The sequence below is a fragment of the Hibiscus syriacus genome, unplaced genomic scaffold (assembly GCF_006381635.1).
Source record: "Hibiscus syriacus cultivar Baekdansim isolate YM2019G1 unplaced genomic scaffold, ASM638163v2 tig00111689_pilon, whole genome shotgun sequence".
NCBI classification, from domain to species: domain Eukaryota; kingdom Viridiplantae; phylum Streptophyta; class Magnoliopsida; order Malvales; family Malvaceae; genus Hibiscus; species Hibiscus syriacus.
The window spans coordinates 316222-338798 of record NW_024063154.1 but is presented as its reverse complement, the minus strand read 5'-3'; the positions used below and the strand labels follow the sequence as shown (position 1 = coordinate 338798).

The window sequence follows — 22577 nt, the reverse complement described above, 5'->3', positions numbered from 1 at the left end:
CGGGGGTTCAAGTCCGGACTTTGAAAAAATTGAAAGCTAATTTAATTCGTATCCCCAAAATAAAGTTACAATTCCTCACTTTAAACACTCTGCTCTCTCTGTCTGTCAAGCTGTTGAATGGTTACAAATACTTCGTAAATCACTGTAAGTTTTCTCCTTTTTCTTTTTCCGTTTTCAGCTGATATCTGGTTATTACTCTCATTTTTCTCTTATTTTTCTTTAGAATTTATAGGTTTTTATTTATTTATTTATTTTTGCTGGGGTGAGCTACAAATTTTGCGCTTTGGGTGTTAATGTTTTGGAAATTGTGAAATTTTGGGGTCTTTTAGTAGTCTTTGTTGGAAAACTTTCCGCGGGGTGGTGGTGGTTAGTTTGGCTGCTTTAAAATTTGAATTTTGACGAGTTTTCAATTTTCAGATTAGGTTTATTTTCATGCCCAAATTGAAAATTCTCATTAAACTAACCTTATAGACTGATTGTAGGTTTGTTAAACTGTGCTTTATGATTTGTATAGGTAGAGAAACAAAAGAAAAAAATTGTGAGATTTGAAATTTTATTGTTTGTCTCCTCCCAGGACCCGGAAGGTTTCTTTGTTATTTGTTTCGAATATTTAGTTCTCATGGGGCAACTCTGTAGTTCTTCACTTTTCAACATGTGCAGTCTTTCGGATCTCTAATATTGCAATTCAGTGTGGAAATGCTTTATTTTTCTTTTGTATGAGGCTTCCACCTCCATGTTTGCTTCTGATGCTCATTTCAGTTGAAGGATTTTTTTTCTTCCCTTAAATTGAATGTTCCTTGTAGATTTTTCCCTTTAAATGGAGAGTGCAAGTCCTTTTCCTTTTTACAGCTATTTGCTCATTATATTTCATGGGAAGCTTAGGTGGGCTTTATTGGTGTGAAGAAGACATTCCTTTTATTATGTAAAAAGATTTCAATGGAAAATTCACTTGCAAAGAGTGCAAGTCCTAATATATTAATCAGTATTCTAGTGGGGGTATGTTGTGTTGCTTAGTTTTGTAGTGTCTGTTTAATGGTTCTTTGTTTTGTGTGTAATTATTTGTTTTATTTTGATTGCTGCACAATTTTTGTTTTGTTTTTTCAGCTAGTTGTTATTCCATCCTACAGCTTTGGAAGGCTAGAGAAGACAAAGTAAATAATTACTTGGAATTGGTTTGATTATGGGTGAAGAAGAAACGAAGACCAAAGTCCCTGACCCAGTGGCTATGGGACTGCTCTTCCGGAAAAATCTGTTGATGTTGCATTGGAGAAAGGAGAAGAAGAAGACAATGGGATAAAGGAAATGGAAGAAGATAAGAAAAATGAAGAGAAAGTTGAGACTGAGAAGATGGATGAAGACCAACTGGTCGAGGAAGACAAGGAAAGCAAAGAAGTGGAAAGTGACGCAAAGGAGGAACCTAAAACTGATGCAATGGAAGAAGATGCCACGAAAGTTGAGGAAAACAAAGATGAGGCGAACAAGAAAGTGTATGAGTTGAAAGAAGAAGCAGAGGAACAAGAAGAGAAGGCTGAAGAAGAGTTGAAAGAAGAAGATGAAGAAGAAGGCTGAAGAAGAGTTGAAAGAAGAAGATGAAGAGAAGGCTGAAGATGCATTGAAAGGAGAAGATGAAGAGGAACAAGGAGAAGGATGAAGAAAGTGAAGAGGAAAAAGGTTCAAAGAAGCGTGGGAAAGTTCAAAAAACTGGGGAGAAAGTTAAAGGGAAGGCAAAAAAGTCGGAGGATAAGGAGCCAGAACAAAGAACACCTCTCACTGATCGACCTGTGCGTGAGCGGAAATCTGTTGAAAGACTGGTTGCATCTATTGAAAAAGATGTTTCTAGGGAATTCCAAATTGAAAAGGTTCGCAGTCCCCCTTTTTCTCAGCTATCATTCTTTTAACAATTTTAGATGTTAAATCTCTATTTGATGGTGCAATAGAAATTAATTGGTTGCTTTCGCAATTGCAGGGCAAGGGTACTCCACTTAAAGATATTCCTAATGGTGTGTTCTCTAGTTCTTTATATCACTCAAGTTATTGGTTTGTTATGGACAATGTCCTAAAATGGATTTGTATGATGCTATATTTGTAAATCTTAACAGTTCGTTTCTCCTAATGTTGTTCATTTTTATTTCATACAGTTTGCATTGTCAAGAAAACATCTGAGAGACTGAGACACTGCTTCTTTAGTTTAATTTTGCTAGCTCTTTTCCGTACATATTTCTACTACGTTCCTTTAATGTGTATTGATATTCTTTTTCCTTTAAAGTCTGATGTGTTCCAGTATTTGATATTAGTTTAGAACCATGAGTTGAGTGAAATGACATCTGCTATGTCATCTTCTGCAGTGGCATTCAAGTTGTCTAGACGGAAGACTGATGACACTTTCAGACTACTTCATACTGTTCTCTTTGGGAGGAGAGGGAAGGTAATTTGATTGCTGTCAATTTTTTGTATATTACTGTCTATCATTTCGGATGTGCTGTTTCATCCTCTTGCTTTGATGATAAGGACTATCGGTTGGCAAGCAAGCATAAACAGTTTATAGTGTTGCATGCGTGCATGAGTACGGGCATGTCTCATTGCAAAGAAATAATTCTTGGATGGTTCTGGATTGCTGCTGTAGTACTTTGCTGGTTTTTCTTTCAGTTCACTCACATTCCTTGCTCTTTGCAGGCTGTTCAGATTAAGAGTATATTTCCAGATTTTCTGGTTTTTATGGCATGATAATGAGGTAAGAGGATTATAAAATTTTGAAGCTGTATGTATGTTACTTATAATTATTTTTCTGTAGGAATTGGATTTTTGGGCTTTAAACCTTCTAGGAGGCTTGTAGTTTTCTACTAGATTATGTTGCGTATGAGGTTGATATTAGTGTGTACAGTAGGTTTCTTGAGCTTATTTCACTATAATGTTGTGATAATTGCGGAAAAGCAAAAAAGTAAAGTAAAAGAAAAGTTTGACAAGTTTAATAAGAAAAGTTATTGGAGTTCTGTGATGTGCTTGACATACTAGTTATGAAGGCTACTACAAGGAAGGTTTGTCGTACTACTGTAATTCGTGCTTTAATTCTGCCTATAGTCAGTGAAATGATGGCTAGCTGTTTGATAGTTAAAGCATTTTCTTAGTAGTTAGTTATTTAATATTCATGCAAATTGGTGAATAGGAACCCTACTAAGACAGACTTGTCCGTTTGGTTTTTTTCTCACCTAGCTTGCAGTAAAATATTGGTGTAAAGTTACAGAACTATGGGTAATATTTTTCCTTTTTATTTTTCTTTTCAGAAAGCTGACGTTTTGTTGTCTTCAGCTGAGAAACCCTCATTACATGATTAGTTTTAGTAGTTTGGGAAGTGCTGAGAAAGTTTTGGTCACTTGCTTATATAGAGAATTGAGATGCAACAATTATAATTAGTGAGATCTTGATACTAGGATTGTAGTTCAATACAAGGTAGGGGTGAATTTTGGAGTACTCAAAACTCTGGTTATTAGTAATATGAATAGTACCATTGCAGATGTCAATTGTAATTTATATGAGAACTTATTAATAATCCGACTTCCACAATCCTGTAAAAAATGCCAATTATGTTACTGAAGAATTGAATCTCTAACTGGTGTTAATAAGCCTAAAATGGACATGCAGGAAGATATCATTACAAAGCTGATAGACTTTTTGGTGGCCCCTCATGCTACTACTGTTCTACTTGCCAGAAAAAGAAAAGGTCACGTTTTCACCTACTGCTTCTGCTAAAGCTCCATTTTTGCATGCTTAATTTCTAACCTATAGTGTTTATTTTTCATCCAGTCAAGTAAGGGTAAAAAGCGCAAAAGGGCTACGAATTCTGGAACTACATCTACGCGAACGACAAAGGTATTATTTCTTCCTTGTTGACATTGGAAACCTGACATTTGTTTAACCATTGGAACGTTTTGTTAGGACGATCACCTCTGGTTACTGTGTTTAAGGAAATTCTAGTTTACCATTCTATCAGGTCTTCTGTCTGTAAATAATTTGTGCTGTACAAATGCTTACTATTATGTTTTTGACGAGGGACTCAGGGGTTGGGAAATTGTTTTACTTCTTTTTAAATTAATTTTCTTAGTTATTTTATGTTTCCCCCTTATTGTATGTATTATGCAGAGTCGAAAAAAGAGTGAGGATACTTCAAAATCAGGGAAAAAGAACACTCCTGATTCAGAGGATGAGTCTGAGGAAGATGAAGAAGAAGAAAGAGAGGAAGAAGAAGAAAAGGAAGAGGAACAGAATGAAGAAGAGAGAAAGGAAAATGGAGTTGCAGAAAATCTGAGGACGAGATGCCCGAGAATTCTGAAAGTGAGGAGAAAAATGAAATCGAAGACGAATCTGAAAGATGCAAAGAAGAAGAAAAGACTTCAAAAGTATCGTCCAGAAAGCAGGAATCTGCTGGAAAAGCTAAAACCAAGAAAGTCATAACTCCCAAAAGGTCTACCCCACAGAAAAGAACCCCAAAAACGTCATCAACTAAAAATTCAACAGCTGATGATGATAGTGATGAAAGTCCAAAGGTGTCTTCAAGGAAGAAACCTGAGAAAGTCACCAAGGAGAAGTCCACCACACCAACGAAATCTGCCTCCAAGGAGAAAACCAGTAAGATAGTGGCCTCTGCCTTTTGTTTTTGTCGATACCTTCTGTCAGAGAAATCGAATAATTGTTTCTCATGGCCAAATTTGTAATATTGACTTTTGGTGTTTATGGTAATACATTTTTCTCTATCTTTTAAGGCAAAAGAGTTGGGAAGGGGAAGGACAAAGCTAAAGAGCAGAAACTGAAGCCAAGTGATCATGAACTAAGGGATACAATCTGTAAAATTCTTAAGGAAGTGGACTTCAATACGGTAAGATATGCTATTAATATACTACTAAAATAGCTGCATCCTTTACTAGACTTTCTTAACAGCATTTTTTGGTCTCTTCCCGACTGCTAAGACTTTTGGTTTGTGAATTAGAAAGATAGAATAATTGTAATATCCATCGGTTTGATTGGGAAGATAGATTCTGAGGATCGACTGCTAAGACTATTTGGTCTGATTTTGTCACCTCAAAACCAAACATTCATAGCTGTTTCATTGAGTGCAATCCTGCTGTTGATGGTTGGTTTTGAATCATTTCACTGAAGAATTAATTCTGGAAAGATTGTGAAACTCTGCTTAAACTTGCCAGTGTGAAAATGGGGTGGACTATTTTACATCGTTGTTCTGGGAATGTTTATTGACAAAAATATTGCTTTTCATTTCATCGTAGATACTGCTTTTAATGTTCTTGCTGACATAAATTTTATTACTTTATTCTGCAGGCTACATTTACCGACATTCTGAAGCTTCTTGGTATGTATCTCACTCTCACTTGGTTCTTCTAACAGTATTATATAATAACAATTCTGAGGCTCAGTGTTGAATTATGAAAATTAACAATGAAAATAGCTAATTTTGAAGTACTTTATCTGATAAGTCTTGGTAATCACTTTGCATTTTAAATTCATTAATATTTTGATGGCACCTTGAGTTGGAATGTGAAATGCTTGTTTTATTGGTGTGATGCCCACATTTCTAGGATGTAGACTTTTCTGATATGCAATGTCCTAATTGATAAATGTCTTTATTTTCAGCACAACATTTCAATACCGACCTCACCGCGAGAAAGTCATCGATCAAGCTCATGATCCAGGAAGAGCTTACGAAATTAGCCGAAGAAGCCGGTGATGAAGATGAAGAAGGCGATGCCGAGAAAGATGAAACCCAATCTGCTGGGCAAGAGGTTCAAGCCTGACCCTACAAGATGGAGTAATAACTACATGGAAAACAAAAAACGTGTTGGTATTGATGTCTTTGTGCCAATATGTACCCTTTTAGCTATTACTGAGCAGGTTTGCTTGTAATCTAGTGTTGCTTTTTTCGGAGAGCAAATTAGCATTTCTGAAATACTAGAGAGGTAAACTGGAGTCACCTATCTGTGTTGCAGGATTGTACATTTAATTAACATAATCTGTAGGTACATTACTATGAGTATTTCGAGTTACAGAACACAACTGCTTTAGTTGTCAGTTTTTGTTAGCTTGAGAACACTATATTGGTGGGCGTATCATTTTGTGTTCTATTATTGGATTGTACATGTATTAGTGTGTTTACTTTCAAATCTAAAGTTTTATATTATTGGAATTCATCAAGCTATCTCGAGGGAGTGTTTCTCTTAGTGGTAATAAAATGGCAAGAAAATTGTATGTGTTTTGTGGTTAAAAGCTTGGTGTTAAATTTGAAATTAGGATTAAAAAAATGATGAAACTTTAAATAAAATGTAACTATTAAATAAAGCTTCTTTCTGAAATTAGGATTAAAAAATGATGAAACTGTAAATAAAATGTAATTATTAAATAAAGCTTCTTTTTTTCTGTAGTTTTTTTTCTCCATTTTGTCCTTGATGCATTGTTTTTTGGTTAAATTATACGTTTAGTATCTAAACTATAATTTTAATTTTATTTTAGTACTTAAACTTTTATTTATTTTCAAATCATACCTAATGTTTAGTTTTTGTTTGGTTTTGATACCTTATCGTTAAAAACTTAGCGGAACTGTTATAATGTAACACCCTAATTTAGGGGCTAAATTTAAGAAATTATAAAGTGGTGAATTTAATTGGTATTTTTGGAAGGAATCGGGAATTAAATTATAAGATTTTAAAGTTGGCAGATCGTTTTATAAAGCGTAGGAAATTCAGTGGCAAACCCATGATTTAACCAATTTTTATATATGTTGAATTATAAATTTCTTCTACCTTGCGCAGGTTTTCATATTTTTTCCAGTTTTGTCTTCTCCAACTACCCTCCTTCCAACTCCAATCTACTCGTCTTCCGACCTCCGATCGACGAGCCGAAACCACCATCGTGTTCGTTGTCAATCGAGGAACAAAACCCCTCAAACCTTTCGTCGTGAATCATCGCCGTTCGTCGTGAATTTCAGTCGGAAGTATCGTCGGTAATAACTCGGTTTTAGTTGGTTTTTCATCGATTCACGACGATCGGGTCATCCGTTTACGACACCTCCCCACCATCGTGTTCGTTGCATCGTTCCGAGTTCGTCGGTGTCATCCTTGGTCTCCGTCGACGGCGGCGCGTGAGGAGGTGAAGCGGTCAAAGTTTCCGATTTGTTGAAATCGAGCTCTCCGCCGTCCAAAATTATGAACCGAACTTTGTAAGTATCTCAAAATCGCTCAAAATAATTTTTAGAAAATTTTCCGGGATTTTAGCACTGTTCACACACCCCCACGCGCCGCCACTGCGCGTGGGGAAGAAAAAAATGGTCGGTTTGACCGGTTTTGGTGCATAGTTGATCGGTTTGACCGATCACAACCCGACCCGACCCGTTGACTCGACCCGTTGACCGTTGACCCGTTGACCGTTGACCGGCGTTGACCACTGTTGACCAAAACTTTGACCGGCTTTGACCGGACATTAAACGACCTTTGACTTCGACCGAGTATACCTATCCTGACATTTTTCGACGTTCCAAATCCGATTCCGCTATCCGTTTTTCGAAATTCGAACCCGAAGACCTCGAAATTGCCGGTCAAACCCGTTGACTTTGATTTTGACCAAAAATTCCAAATTTCTGAAAAGTCATATTTTATGCTTTCGACGTCCTGAATCCGAATCCGAAGTCCGTTTCTCCAAATTCGAACCCGGTAAGCCGTCTTTCACTGATTTATCACCCGATTCGATCCGTTATCGTAATTAAGCCCGTTTCTGATATAATTTATGTTGATATGTATCTGAGGAATTATTGGAAGTAAATGAAGATCAAAGGCATTCGAATGGAATTTTTATGGTCGATCAGTATGCACGAAAATCGAGTATACTTTACTACCTCTTTATGCTTTATAGAACATGTGAATATTGATAATGCATGATTAAGATAATGTTGGTCTCATTTGTGTAGTTAATTATTTCTTCTACACTCGATCTGAATACGTAAAAGGGTTTAGTAATTGATTATGGTTCAGATGATTTTTATAAGAAATTGAGGATTGTTAAATTAAATTACAAGTTCTGTGCTTATTGATAAAGAAATCACATGGGTTTGTAACTTATAGTTTATTTCATCAAAGGTTAAATGTTAAAGGTACTTGGATGGGAAATTATGATAATACTCTGGAAGGGTAAAATTACGAAAATACCCTTAAGTTTGTAAGATGTCAGAATTGTCCCTGGAAGTTGATTAATAACTCTGAAAGGATATATTGATATGATAAACTACATATGTGCTCAAGAAATGTTAGATTTTGCTTAGGAAATATGGATAACCGATTTTAACCTTAGGGTTTGTGCAGCTATTAGAAGTCTATTAAGGAATCATTTCAAGATAAGAGAAGTTCGGGAAAGAAATTGATCATAGGATCTCTAATTATATTATTTCGTTAAGAGCTAATATTGAAATTATCTGGTTAAGAATTACGAAAATTCCCTTGAGAGGTAAAATAGTCAGAGTTGACCCTGAAGGAGAAAGTACTTTGAGGATTGTACTTAACTCGATTAGTAAAAATTTAATTATTAATATTCTGTCTTTGTAAGAAAATTCATAATATTGCGTTTGTAAAATCCGAGAAGGCACTTGACTCGAAAATATCCGAGTTATGAGTAAATACCTGAAGAATAATTTGGCGGGGTGTTCTGTTGTCATAATTGTTCGAAATGACTGAAACAAATGATGAGATTGAATTAAAATAAGATCGGATGGAGGAAAAAGATATAAATTGAATTAAATAATAAGACCGGATAGAGGAAAAAGATTGAAATACCGTGGATCTGTGAAATGACCAAATACCCTGTAATGGAAATGACCCCAATATCACAAGCTCAGAAATGATTGGATATCCTCGAGCTCTGAAATGAATGAAATAAAACTGAACACCAAATTACCAAAATACCCTTTTGGCCTATATTAAGTAAATGCCTTGGATTAATTAAGGAATCCAAATAAGCATAGGTATTGGACTACCTTTAAAGGTTATGGAACATAACTTAAGTGAGCCGATCAACCTTAATAATATGTCAGTACCTGAACGATATAGATATAACTTGAATGCGTGTTCGTCTTCTCAAGTTTGGCTCAATGATAAATTTTGGAAGTATTCAACTCAGCTCAACTCTAGATCGTATTCAGTATTAAGAATTGGACGTTTGTTTGACAATCATCCACGAAGACCAAATTGAATAGAATGGAAGTACAACATTTATCTAAAATTCAGGAACGTTTGAATTACTCTGGAAAATTCTGAAGTAACTGGAATGGAGATGACTGCTAAATGAAATAGGTAACCTCAATGACTGAGGATTTAGTAAGTGATTTGGACAAGTCTGGAAACTCTGATGAGTTTACGTAGTGTACAATTACAATGGGTTATGAACAAATAATCAAGTACGTCAGCATTTCATGATATTGTGGAAGTGTGGAAATGAAATAAAGACATTGGAAGATCTATTCAACGATGATTCCGAAAATGGTCTATGGACAAGAATTGACCAATCGACATGCATTAGTTCTGGGAACTATTCATGTAAGAGTTGTCTGATAATCCAATCAATCGACATAGAATATAAATGTCCTGAATATTCATTTCTTCCTTATCAGCTCAAGTCATATTCTGAATAACTGATGATTCTGTCATTTATTGAACTCTTTCAATAGTGATTCTGAATTTCGATATTCTATCGGTATACTAAAGATTCGTGTTCCCCTACTTGTTAAGGTTATCCAATATCTTTGAATACTATCTGTAAATTCTGGTGTGTTCCCTACTCACATGAATATTTTATCTGATTTTCGATTTGGATTCTGATCTGATACTTGACATGGATTATGATATGATATCTGACATAGATTCTGATCTGATACTTGACTTGGATTCTGATCTGATACTTGACCTGGATTTTGATATGATAATTGACCTGATTTATGTTTTGATTTTTGATATATCCGTTTAAGGACGGACATATTTTTACTGGGGGGTAATGTTGGAGGAAGTATACTTGGAGGCTCCTCGGCTGTGTGCTCAGGGCCTTATTTACCGGTTCCTCGGCTGTGTGCTCAGGGCCTACTGGACTTGATGGTGGTGTAGGTTCTGGGGAACTACACAATTTGGACTTGTTGGATGGGGGTATATATATATATATATGTATGTTTTAAAAAAAAAAGATCTGAAAAGTTACATGATTTTTGGGAACACACTAGAAAACCTTTCTGATCTCCTGAACCTAGACATCCGAAATATTTCCATCTGAAATGAATACTGTTTGTTACTACATGAGATATCAATGGACCTCAGCTCAACATAAAGATCTGTAAATATCTGAACCAATAAGGAAAATATGTTTATCTGTATCTGCATGTTTTTCAGCATCATCTGGTAGTTCTGTATTACTGAGCTTTTTCGAAGCTCTATTACTATTACCACCTTTTCAGGTTAAAAGAATTGTACCAGTGCATCTATCGACTTCAGTAAGGGAGTTCGTCCGGCGTGGTTGCAGAGTATGGTACATGTGATTAGGGGGCATGTAATTGTATTTTGATTCATATACGTGTTTGGAAATATGTTTTATTTTTAAATAGTGAAAACTGATTTTATAAGTTTACATGTTCTGATAAAAAGTTTTAAATTTTTCGCTATTTTTACAGTAGGTCGCTCCGGTGGCCCTAATGTGACTTCCCAGATCGGATCGGGCTACCCTTATCGGTCTGTGGGGTTACATATAACATGGCACTTAGGTAAATTATATCATTTATCACTCAACTATCTTCTCACTCTTGTTTTGGTCACTGAAGTTTACTTTTTTTTAATTTAATTACTTAACTTTCAAATTACTCCTAATTTAATCACTCTAACTTTCAAATTTAATTTTTTTATTTTGATTATATATTATTAAAATAATAATAAAAATGTCATATCACAAAAAAATTAATAAAATAAATTAGAGTGATTAAAACATGAGCAACTTGAAAGTTGAGTAGTTAAATTAAAATTTTTTAAACTTCAGCGACTAAAATAGGAGTAAGAAGATAGTTAAGTGATTAATGATGTAATTTATCCAAAAATGCCACATGTAGCAGTTACTTTAAGTTTAAAATGACGGGATACTAAAATGAAATAAAAAGTAAACGTTATGCATGATTTTGACACAAATAAAAGTTTAGGTACTAAAATGAAACAAAACTGATAGTTTAGATACTAAACATATAATTTACCTTTTTCCCATAATTTTAACACCTTTCCTCCCTCTCATGGAATTATTTCGCTTTGGATTTTTCCCCCTTTTTCTGTGACAATCCAATTGTTTTTTTTTATAATTGAGACAAATAAAATTAGAAATAAAGTAAACCATATTAACTTTAAATATTTAATTATAAGATAACATGATAAAGAGAAAAAAATAACGATTGTACACATTAACATTAAATAAACGTTAAGGATTATATGGTTAGTATGAGACTTGTTTTTTATCTTATAATTTTTTATTATAAGAATAATTATAAAGAAACTTTATTAATTCTGATATTTCTCCTGTTTTATTTTTATAAATATTTAGTTAATTATTTAGAGAAATATTACTAAAGTTTGGACCTAAATATACATTGACTTTACTCATTAAGAAATTTTGGCTATACAATTTAAATATGATATATTATAATACATAAAAGATACTATTCAATCCTATAAAGGAAATATCCCTATGATTCATATATTATATTTTTATTTTGAGTACATGTGGGTAAAACGAAATAAGTGAGAAAATGTTGGATTTTCACGTGAGGTAATTCGTATTAATGATGTCGGGTCATTTCCTTTGATGTTATGATTCACATTAATGACGATAGAAATTATTATATTCACTTTCACATACCATTTCACATTAATGTTGGATATGACGAGTTTAACTGATAGGTCGATTTCCTACCAACTAAAGTCGTAACCATGAATAAAAAAAAGTTGTGGTCATAAATTTAAGTTTATTGACGAAAGAAGGACTATAAATATGTTTAGCTAACGAGTCTCTAAACACAAGAATAATTATACCATCAAATGAGGTGTTTCAACGCTTAGATATTTTTAATGATTTAATCTATTAATATAGAGAAAAAATTGGCATACTTTACTACGATATTACAACATTTGGTTGCCTCTAATCATGAAGTTTTAACTAAGAGAGACATGCGATTTAATAGCTAAGAAGTATGAACATGAAATGATACTTGTCTCATTTGTATGCTTCTTCCAAGCTTATTATACTATTGTTCTCTTTATAGTTTAAATCATTATTGTTCGTATCCGTGGCTACATAAGTTTGACCATCTCGACCGCTAAGGGTATCTTTCCCAAACCCAATTGCCAAGGGCATCATTATCCATATCCGTGGCTACAAAAGTTTCATCATCTCGACCGCTAAGGACATCTTTCCTAAACCCTAAATATCAATATTAAAAAGAAATGTTGTTCTCTCCAAAAAATTCAAAACAAACTTGACCAGTAACGACGAGCAAATAGTTAGGTTGATAGGATTAGCTCCTGATCCTTCCTTTGAAAAATGAATTCTGTAGGTCATATGTCCTTGAGTAAGTTTTTGCAGTTGAAAATTTCGGGCGGTTGCAGACTCAAAAATTTGTTATCATCACGGCTGTAACCTAATTTGTAATTGATTCGGATTCGGATTCGAACTTGTTATGTTGCTACTTCTATAATTAATTTTTTTTAATTTATATTTTGGTCAAGATTTCCATTTAATTTAATTGTTTTGATTTATATCAGTAAGCATATATATACTCCATACTGATAGACGGAAGATATTATTATTTTAATTATTTTATTTTATTATAATTTCATCTAACAAATTAAAGTATCATTATTAAATTAAATTATTGAATTTAATTAATAATCTTAAAATTTTTATTTACACATAAATATATTCATGCATATATAATTGTGGTATATTTTAATATATATTTTATTAGGAAGCTAGATCATAAACATATATATAGCGTACCAAAATAAAAACAATGTACCTACGGTTAGGAGTGATTATTTTATCAATAACTCAACAATTTATTAGCTTCGTGTGCTGATTATGCGTATGATCGGATAGGAGTGATTATCAAGCGAGTCTATCGTAAGTTATGTTTAATATGTTGTTTGATTCGACTAGTAGCTTGTTAAGTTCGATGAAATTGTATTCAACTTGTGCTCATTAAAAAAATGTTGTTGCTCGACTCAACTCATTGCCCTTTAAGTTATATAATATTTATTCAACTCGTGCTTGTTACAAAAACTTGTTACTTGACTCGTTGGTTGTTATGCTAGATAATTAACATATTTTTATTGTATTCTATTGGTAAATTAGTAATTATTAATTGAATTTTCTTTTTTAAAAGAACAATTTTTTGAGATAATTACTAAAAATTATATAAAAAATTAACAAACTGCTCGAGAACTTATCGAGTCAAGTTGAACTTTGCTCCATTCAATTCGTTAAGGTCTCGAGTCGAGTTCGAGTTGAGTCAACCCGAATCAAGCATTAACCAAGTCTTAATCTAGTCGAGTTCAAAACCTTACGAGCTATTCAACTCATTAACCCCTATGACCGGTTATAGGTTTAACTTCTAATTTTAATCATTTATATTTCTTTAATTTTAAATTAGTAAAATTATGATATGTTTCATTATCTTATTAAAATTATTAACTTATTAGAAAATATAACATGCGAGTGTATTGATTCATACATCGTCAATGATTTAATACCAATGCTATTGAAATGAAAGTATTTTTAACAGCAATAATTAAAATAAAAATTTTCGTTTGAGATGAGCAAAATGCAATCACCATAAAATAGGTGACCATTAGTGTAGATTTCATTTTATAATGATCATAGTGAGTTGAATTTAGTACCCAAATTTTACAACTCGTCGACTAAAACAGGATGACTAATGGTGTAAATTACCCTTATTCTTGATGATTCAAGTTCCAACAGATGAAACGATAGTTTATTTCTCAACAGTTCACTCTATGTTTTACACATTCTGAAATACATTTTTCATGTAAGAATTATCGTCTATCGTTGATACCATTAATATTTTTGTAAATTTACTTACAAAGATATACTTATTGAGTTCGTAATTATATTTACTTTTACATTAATGTATTGACAAATTTTGATGAAAAATACTAAAATTCATTGTATTTGTTCAGACTAGGATTTTAAAATCTCAAATAAAAAAGATATAATTTTTCAACCTTTTATGTAATCTCAAACTTTATTCATAACATATTTTGACAAAAACAATTATTTATTTGCCACATTCAAGTTTTACATCCACAAAATGTGTTCCATTTTTTAGATTATACCAGAAAAAAAGTATCAAAATACCCATTTTTGTTTACATTGAGAAAAAACTAAATATTCTAGCATGTACGAGACTCGAACGGCTAAATGACCGAAAACACAAACAAAAATGTTCAACAGTTGAATATGAACACACATAAGAAATAAACCAATGAACCAAAACATCATAAGAACTCACCCTTGGAACATTTAAGATTTGAAATCCCCCATGGAATGGAACAAACCATAATGTATGGTGTCTCATTAAGCTTTGAATCCAATTGCTGATTTCAGGTATCATCAACTTGTGAATGAAAAACGAAGCTCGGGAATGTTGTGGTGATGTCCCTGTTTCAAGGATACAAAAGAATCACTGACAGTGAGAGTAGACATGGTGTGAAAGAAGAGTCTTTATCGGTAACCTCCTGCAACTAATTGGGTTTTGTGATAGAGAGCATGTTTGGGACTTACTTGAGATATTGCAGGGTCATGTTTTTCAGGAGGGACGGATGTTGTAAAACAAGGCTTCTCCACTCTTCCTTGTCGATCTTCCCATCATGTTTCGTATCTGCTTCCTCAAAGGTCTGTTGCAAAGCTCGAAAAACTTAGCATGCATAAACTAGAACCAAGGAAAATGAAAGAAAAGATGTCTTCGATTGAATCAGATCGATCACCTTGTCGATTATACTTTCTATAACATCATCTGAAAGGTTCATGCCTGATTCAGCAAGCGTGGCCACTACCATTTGCTTCACCTGTATGTAAAATATATATGAATGATGGGAAGAAGGATCAAAGGAATATAGAAAATAAAAGATTGAAATCAGAAAACATAGTACATACTTCCTGCCTCTCAATGAAACCTTGCTGCTTGAGATCGTATAGTTTAAAAGAGACTGCAAAAGGCCATAGAAGAACTATGAGAAGACAAAGTACCCGATAGATTGACAACTGAAAACTGAATCGATTCTCAAGTTCAGAGTTCCATTTCCATGCTAGTCATTTACATTTGTCACCAAGTTACCAGGGGTTATGAATGATGACCAAGATGCAAATAAAGATCTTGATTCAGACAAATTAAATATGGCACATACATTCAATCTTATCGTCAATTGGTGCATTTGGATGGAAGACAGAGAGAGCACGAGCAAACTCTTCGAAACCTAAAATTCCATTATGCTTTGTATCAAACAAATCGAATACCTGCAATGAAATACAAAATACATTGACAACAGCTCAGGCAAGATACTAATAACTGCAAATATCTGTATGTTGAGATTTATGAGCATTATTTTCTTGAGGACGGAAACAATATTAGTTAACATTAGATAAATACCCGATCTGCAAACAAGCTCTCCTTTTGTTGTTTTGAATAACGCCAATTGAAACTCCTCCTGCCAAATGGTAACATAAAGTAAAATTCACATACGAAAAGCATACGGAGTGATCATCAAAGCCCAAAACTTGACAAATACCACACAAAAAAACGTGAAGTAAAATATAAAAGAAAAAAGACCTTGTTAATCAACCCATCATCTATCACAGCGCTACTTATCCTCTTGAAGAGCTCATAGAGAGCTTCTATTTCACTTACACTGACTGCATTGAGGTCCAATAAGGAAAAGTCTAAATAAGACATTAATTCAATCAAAAGCTTAACAATATTATTAAAAAAAAAGAAAACGATAACATACACACGGTTTCTCTTGCAAGAAGTTCGGGATCATCCAGACCTTTAGATTGTTTGTACAAATCAATATCACAGCATTGCAGTACAGAAGCAATAAATGCTTCAATCCATCTATGCACTGCAACATGATATTTTCCACACGTCAAAACACTCCATACCTATGTAACATGAAACCTGAGGTTAGAAAAAAGACATTCACATAATTCTTTTAGGTACCCATAATCTATCTCAAGACGAATAACATGACAAACCTTTTAACCATTTCCTGACTACGCTGAATGAAGCTCAAACTGTGAAAATCCGGATTCTTGAAGAAAAAAAAGTCCTCAAAACCAAATCATATCTGTTTACAAATGAAACCGAAACGTCACTCAGTGCCTGTTTGATGCTTTTATCCTAGCAATATCAAATGCAATGATATTTTTCCCTTATTTTTGTGCATGGAGGTATACACATGAATAAAAAAACAACTCCTTTGTGTTCAGTTTTCATGCATTGGGTAATACGTAAACAATCAGGCAATGCACAACAGATGAACGATGAAATGCCAAATAGATTGAAAAAAAAAACTGCGATCCTATGAAACGATAATGTTGTCAATTTTATCCATTTTACAAAGATTACAGGTTGACCACAGCACAGCAGGCTTTGTTACCCCACTAACATCAAGAATCTTTAATTATACCCGGCATTGAAGTTGTTAAAAAGGATGTGTAAACAGAAATTTCCCATAAAAGAAAATAGTTCAAAAACAAGTACCCATATAATCGAACACGTTAAAAAGCCCAATTCAAACCCAAAAATCATACCTCTATAACAAATTAAAACTGATCAGATCCAATCTAACTAATTCCACAAAATATCACCACAAAATTTAAATATAGCAAACAAATCGTGAATATCTATGGAAGATAGAAAATTTTGATTGAAGAGGTTTAATTTAACCTCACATAGATTAAAAAAAACATGATAGTTTCTTTATAATTTTCTCGGGAAACAAACAGAGAAAAAAAATTTAAGGAAAAACTGTTAATACCTGGGGAGAGTGATTTGGGGTCGCATGAAAAATCTATTAAGCCGACCGTAAGTCAATTGGGGATGAAAGATAGGTGATAAGTATGGAAGTGTCTCATGAGCCGGAGATTTCAGACATGAAAAATTAGAATAAAAATATCTTCAATTTAATTAGGATGTGTTTGGTTCACGGAATATAAGATTATCAGTAAAATAAAAGATTACCAGGGAATAGGATTACTAAGAATGTTATATTTTGGTTTGGTTGGTAGAATGTAAGATTACCGTGTTTAGTTAAAGAATAAAATTATTCGAATATATTGACCAAATTGTCCTTATTATATATTTGTATAATATTACAAATTGTAAAATTTTATATATTTTCTTTAAAAAATTAAATTCATAATATTTATATAAATTTTTTTACAAAATTAAAAATATAAAAAAAGTTTAATGAAATGGTAAAAAAAATTTAATCTCTGAACTTCATATAAAATTTTAATTATAGATTTTTTTTTTTGTAAATCTAAAATAATTTAAGGATAAATTTGTAATTTAACATTCGTAGAATTTTTATTATCCAATGATAGAAGAATGATGTTTTTGAAAAAAAAAATTAAGGGCATTTTAGTCCAAAACGCCGGTAATGTTACAATACCTAAAGGAATGGAGGTAATGACATTCCCGGTAATATACCCCAAAAAATCTACTATTGGTAATAAAACATTACCGGAAATGAGATTCCCGACCAACCAAACATGGGAATGTGGGATTCCTATCCCATGAGAATCTCACAATCCTTGAACCAAACACCCCCTTAAGGTAAAAGGGTACCTAAGTTTGCACCCAAAAAAAACTGAGTCCCTTGTATTGTTTAAAAAAAATTAATGTTATATTTAATTACTTTTACACTTAATGTGATCCTCAAATTAAAAAAAAAAATTATTATGATTATTTGACTAACAATTTTTATCATTAATCTTACGATGCTGACATGACATTTCACGATACTTACATGATAGACTAGATTGCTAAAGTGGTGATTTATAATGATCGGTGACTGGTTGATATGTGACACAGACTAAATTTGTTTCTTTTATTGAGTTCGAGAGTCAAATTGATTTTTTTAAAAAAATTTAGAGGCATATTTAAATTTTAAAAAATAAAAATATTTAAAATTTAAAATATAAAACTATTCTAAAACTTAAATACGATAAAATACCAAAAATAAAAGTTAAAAACATATATTATTATTTTTTACCTCAAATTTAATCTGATTTTTCTAAATTTATTTATATGTACAATTTTTTATATATTTATTTCTAATTATCTTAAACTCCAAATGTATTTTAATTTTTAATTTTATTATTATTTAAAATTTAATTAAATAAAATATTATATTCTTATGAAAAATATATTTAAGAGATATGAAATTAAATTTTATTTATATATTATCATGAAACTATATAATTTAAATATATAAAAAAAAATATAATTATATAATTAAGGGGATCATTCTAATGAATATAGCATGATAGAGGGAAATAAACTTTACATAAGCTTGATCTAAAAAAAACTAGGCTTAAATGCACCATTGTTCTCTAAACTATATTGTTTTTATCGAGTTGTCCCCTAAAGTATTTTTCGGGGAGTTTTGCCCCCCTTAACTTTAAATTGTTACCTCGTTTGTCTCATTTTGTCAACTTCGTTAAAAAAATCATGGATCAATCAAAACATGCAACGTCACCATTTTTTCAGAATTTGTTTTTTCTCATTAAAAATAAACGGTGACATGGCGTGTTTTGATTGGTCAGTGAGATTTTTTAACAGAGTTAACATTTTGGGGCAAATGGGATAACGATTTAAAGGTAAGGGGCAAAATGTCCTGAAAATACTTTAGGGGGGCATATTGGCAAAAAGGGTATAGTTTAGGGCCAATGATGCATCTAAACCAAAAAACTAATAAGAAAATCGACATACCCATCAACTTCTATTAGATACAACTTTATACAGTCAAGGTAGATACAAATTCTGTGTGTTTAAAGTTGTTTTATCACCCTAATATTTATATTTTTTAAAAAATTAACTCTTAAATCAAATATAATTATACTTAAATACAACTCACAACTTCTTTGTTATTGTAATAATAATAACAATGTTAATGTAATTAATAGTTATCAAAATTATATTTGTCGAGAGTAGTTATATTTAAACGTATTCAAACACACAATCTTTTAGACATAGTAAAATTTTTATGATATTGTTGTTGAAAAAAAATGACTCGAATAACGTAAAATATGAATCATTTTGTGAAATAGAGTGTTTGCTACCGTTTAAACCAAAAACAAAAAGGAGGTTAGTGAGATTGGGGGAGACGCGTGAACTGCAATGCGTCTCCCCATCTGACTTCAATTGACAATTCCATGCATTTCTATTTGCAACTTGAAATTGCTTCTCCATACGTCTCAGGATTGGAATGAAATTGCAATTCCATTTGAAATTGCTGCTCCATGCTGGGGTTGGAATGAAATTCCATTTGAAATTGCAAGATGGTGATCGCAAGAACCACCATGTGTCTCTCGGAGGCTAGACAAAGACGCATCCTTTTTAATATATCAAATGGTTTGTCGTATGAATTACCATACGTTTTCGGGATATACTGTAAACAAATACACTATTCAAACAAATAATTTGTGATATGAATTATCTGACGATTTTTTTCAAAAGCATTATTATAAAAATTTTGCTTTTAGATTGTAAAAAATGTATATTCATAATATGTAAAATATTTTTAAAAGGTTGCTTTGTATTATTTATTGTAAAAGCATACAAAGCGACAGTGAGAGCCTTAATAAAAAAACCTCACTAAATCTATTTTGGAGGAAAAGAGTGCACTAATCCGATGTTTAAAAAACAATCAAAATGTTTGAATGATCATACCACCAAAGTACTCAGCTGCAAACAACTAAGAAAAGAAGTTCAAGTCACCAAATTGCATACAGCAATTGCATCTGACACCAACCAACTTTTATTGCCCATGCCACATCACTAAATTTCACCAATTGAGCACACGGGTCTAAAAGCGCCAAACACCGAGCTACATGAACCAAAATAACACTCCAACACTGAGAGAAGAATCGAGCACCTACAACTTAAATATCAGCGCAACGCCAATGGAAGACCATTTAACCCCATCTAGCCATATGGATCAAAACCAAGATGAAAACAAACCACCAGACTTGCAGAAACACTAACCCCAAAGCAGAAAGCATTAAACCAAAAAAAAGGAACAACCAAATACCGAAACAGAAATAATAGGCCAAATGCTCATAAATAATCTTCACCCTTCAAGGATAATGTTCACAAGCATGGATCACTCATCCCAACTTCACTACAATAATACCATCACTTATCGATCTAAAGAATTTCTCCATAGCAGGCTCCCACGCTCCAGCTTAAAACTGGAGTTAGGAATAAACTCGAAGAATACCAACACTCTATACAAACATAGTCACAGTTGACCAATACCATAGAAGAATCCAACATTAAGTCCACGGGCAATCCCAGACTAATTTAACATGGGAAAGCCACTTAGGAAGTCAGTGACGGATGGTGCTAAAACATGCCAGTTGCATTTGCACCAAATACCAATGGCCTATCCTAATAGCAGAATACTCAAATAGTTGATTCTCCTTTTTGTTTTTTATTAAACAAAATGTCATTCCTATAGAGCCACAAGCTCCACATTACCCTAAATAAAACTAACCTCCATACGAATTTGTAAGTGAAAGAAATATGCTGGTCCTCCCAAACAAATAAGAGACTTCTTACATTGCCATAGTCTCCACGACACCTTGCAATGGCACAATAAGTGATTGATCGATCCTTGCTCTTCATAGCACAAAACACAAAGACACCGATCCAGATTTGATACACCCCTCTTTGCTAAGTTCAGCAGAGTCGGAATTTTCGAAAGGACCGCTTTCCATACAAAACACCTCAATATTGGGTTGGGTGGCGCAAGGTTCACCCAAACAAGTTTCCAAACGCTATTCCCGATTCCAGGTATAAAAGTCCTACATCTCTGTATTAGAATCGGGGCACTTGATAGGAGCAGGGGCCCATTGCCTTTTTCAATATCAGTTCTCAGATTTTTTTTTTAGTATTGAATAGCAGTGGAACTAATGTGAATGTTGTAGATATCTGATTTATTTATTTTTTGTGAATCATCCAAATTCCCCCTCTCCCTCTCCTCATCCTCAGTTTCTTGCTTTTGATGCTTCTAACTTCATTTAGTCCATGTTGAAGAATCGGGTAAAGAAAACGAAAGAACACAAGAATTTTAACGAGGTTCGACAATGTGCTTACGTCCTCGGTGCCTAGGCAGCGCTAGAAGTTTTATTCAATGTCTCATAGGTTTAGGTTACATCTCTATTTATAATAAAAAAAAACCCTGGTACATAATTACAAAATTAACCCTATACCGTACTTGATGTTCGCTTCGCTCACTCCGCTCCATCCCCTGTCCTCTTTACCGGTATATTTATGAGTCATACCTAACAATCCCTATGATGCTACATGCCAAGCATAACAATATCAGTACTATTAGTGAAGAAGGTACTCGAAGTATTCCTGTTGCCTATTAATGTGACTGTTTTATTTGCGTCGAGTATTTGTAGTGACCATCAGATATTGTGCATTAATTTCATCGAATGACCTTCCATAGGTATTGTTTTGAGTACAATTGGATCTTTTGAAATCTACTTTTGGTTCAACTCTCTGGTCATTTTGAGGTGTTTTCCTTCAAAAGTTATTGGATTGGTAATGAGTGATTCATGATCCAATGACCTATACTATGCCTTTGGCTAATGGAAATTTCTTGCCACATATAGGTTTATATAAGGGATGCATCCCAGAACTGGAAACTGGCTGGAGCAGATGGATCATTAATTGCTTATTTGGCCCATGAGAACCAAAAACTTAGAGAATATGACCAACTCTTTTCATAGTTATGCATTACGATACTTTTATGCATTGGCTTATATTATGTTGTGGTTATTTTTAGCTTAAAATACTTGGAAAATGAAAAACTAGAAATGAAATTCCAACTAAATATTAGCTATTTAATTACCTAAACCCCCTCCCCAATTGTTGGCCTCCTGCTGGAACGGCCAATGCCTTGACCAAAACCTGCAAAAGGCCATATTTATTTCTGTCCTTTTTATAGGTCTATCAAATGCACCCAACCAGGGTAGGCTTGAGTCATTGGTTTCTCCCTTCATGTCTTGTTTTTCAGCCTCAACCACAATGGGAGCATGTGACATGTTTTTCCCAACCAAATCAACGCAACATCAACCACATTTTTTGCTTGCTCTAACAAACCTGTCTTTCCTAACATGGAAGTTATCCACTCAAATTATAACATTTATATAAATAAAATAATTTAATTAATTATAAAAACTGGTTAATACAGCTTTGTTGT

General features: G+C 33.1%; 2 pseudogenes; one reads left to right on the top strand and one right to left on the bottom strand.

Moving 5' to 3' along the window:
- LOC120167546 lies at window positions 1-6070 on the top strand (annotated as a pseudogene).
- Window positions 6071-14451: 8381 nt separating this feature from the next.
- Window positions 14452-16233, bottom strand: LOC120167543 (annotated as a pseudogene).
- Window positions 16234-22577: the final 6344 nt, after the last annotated feature.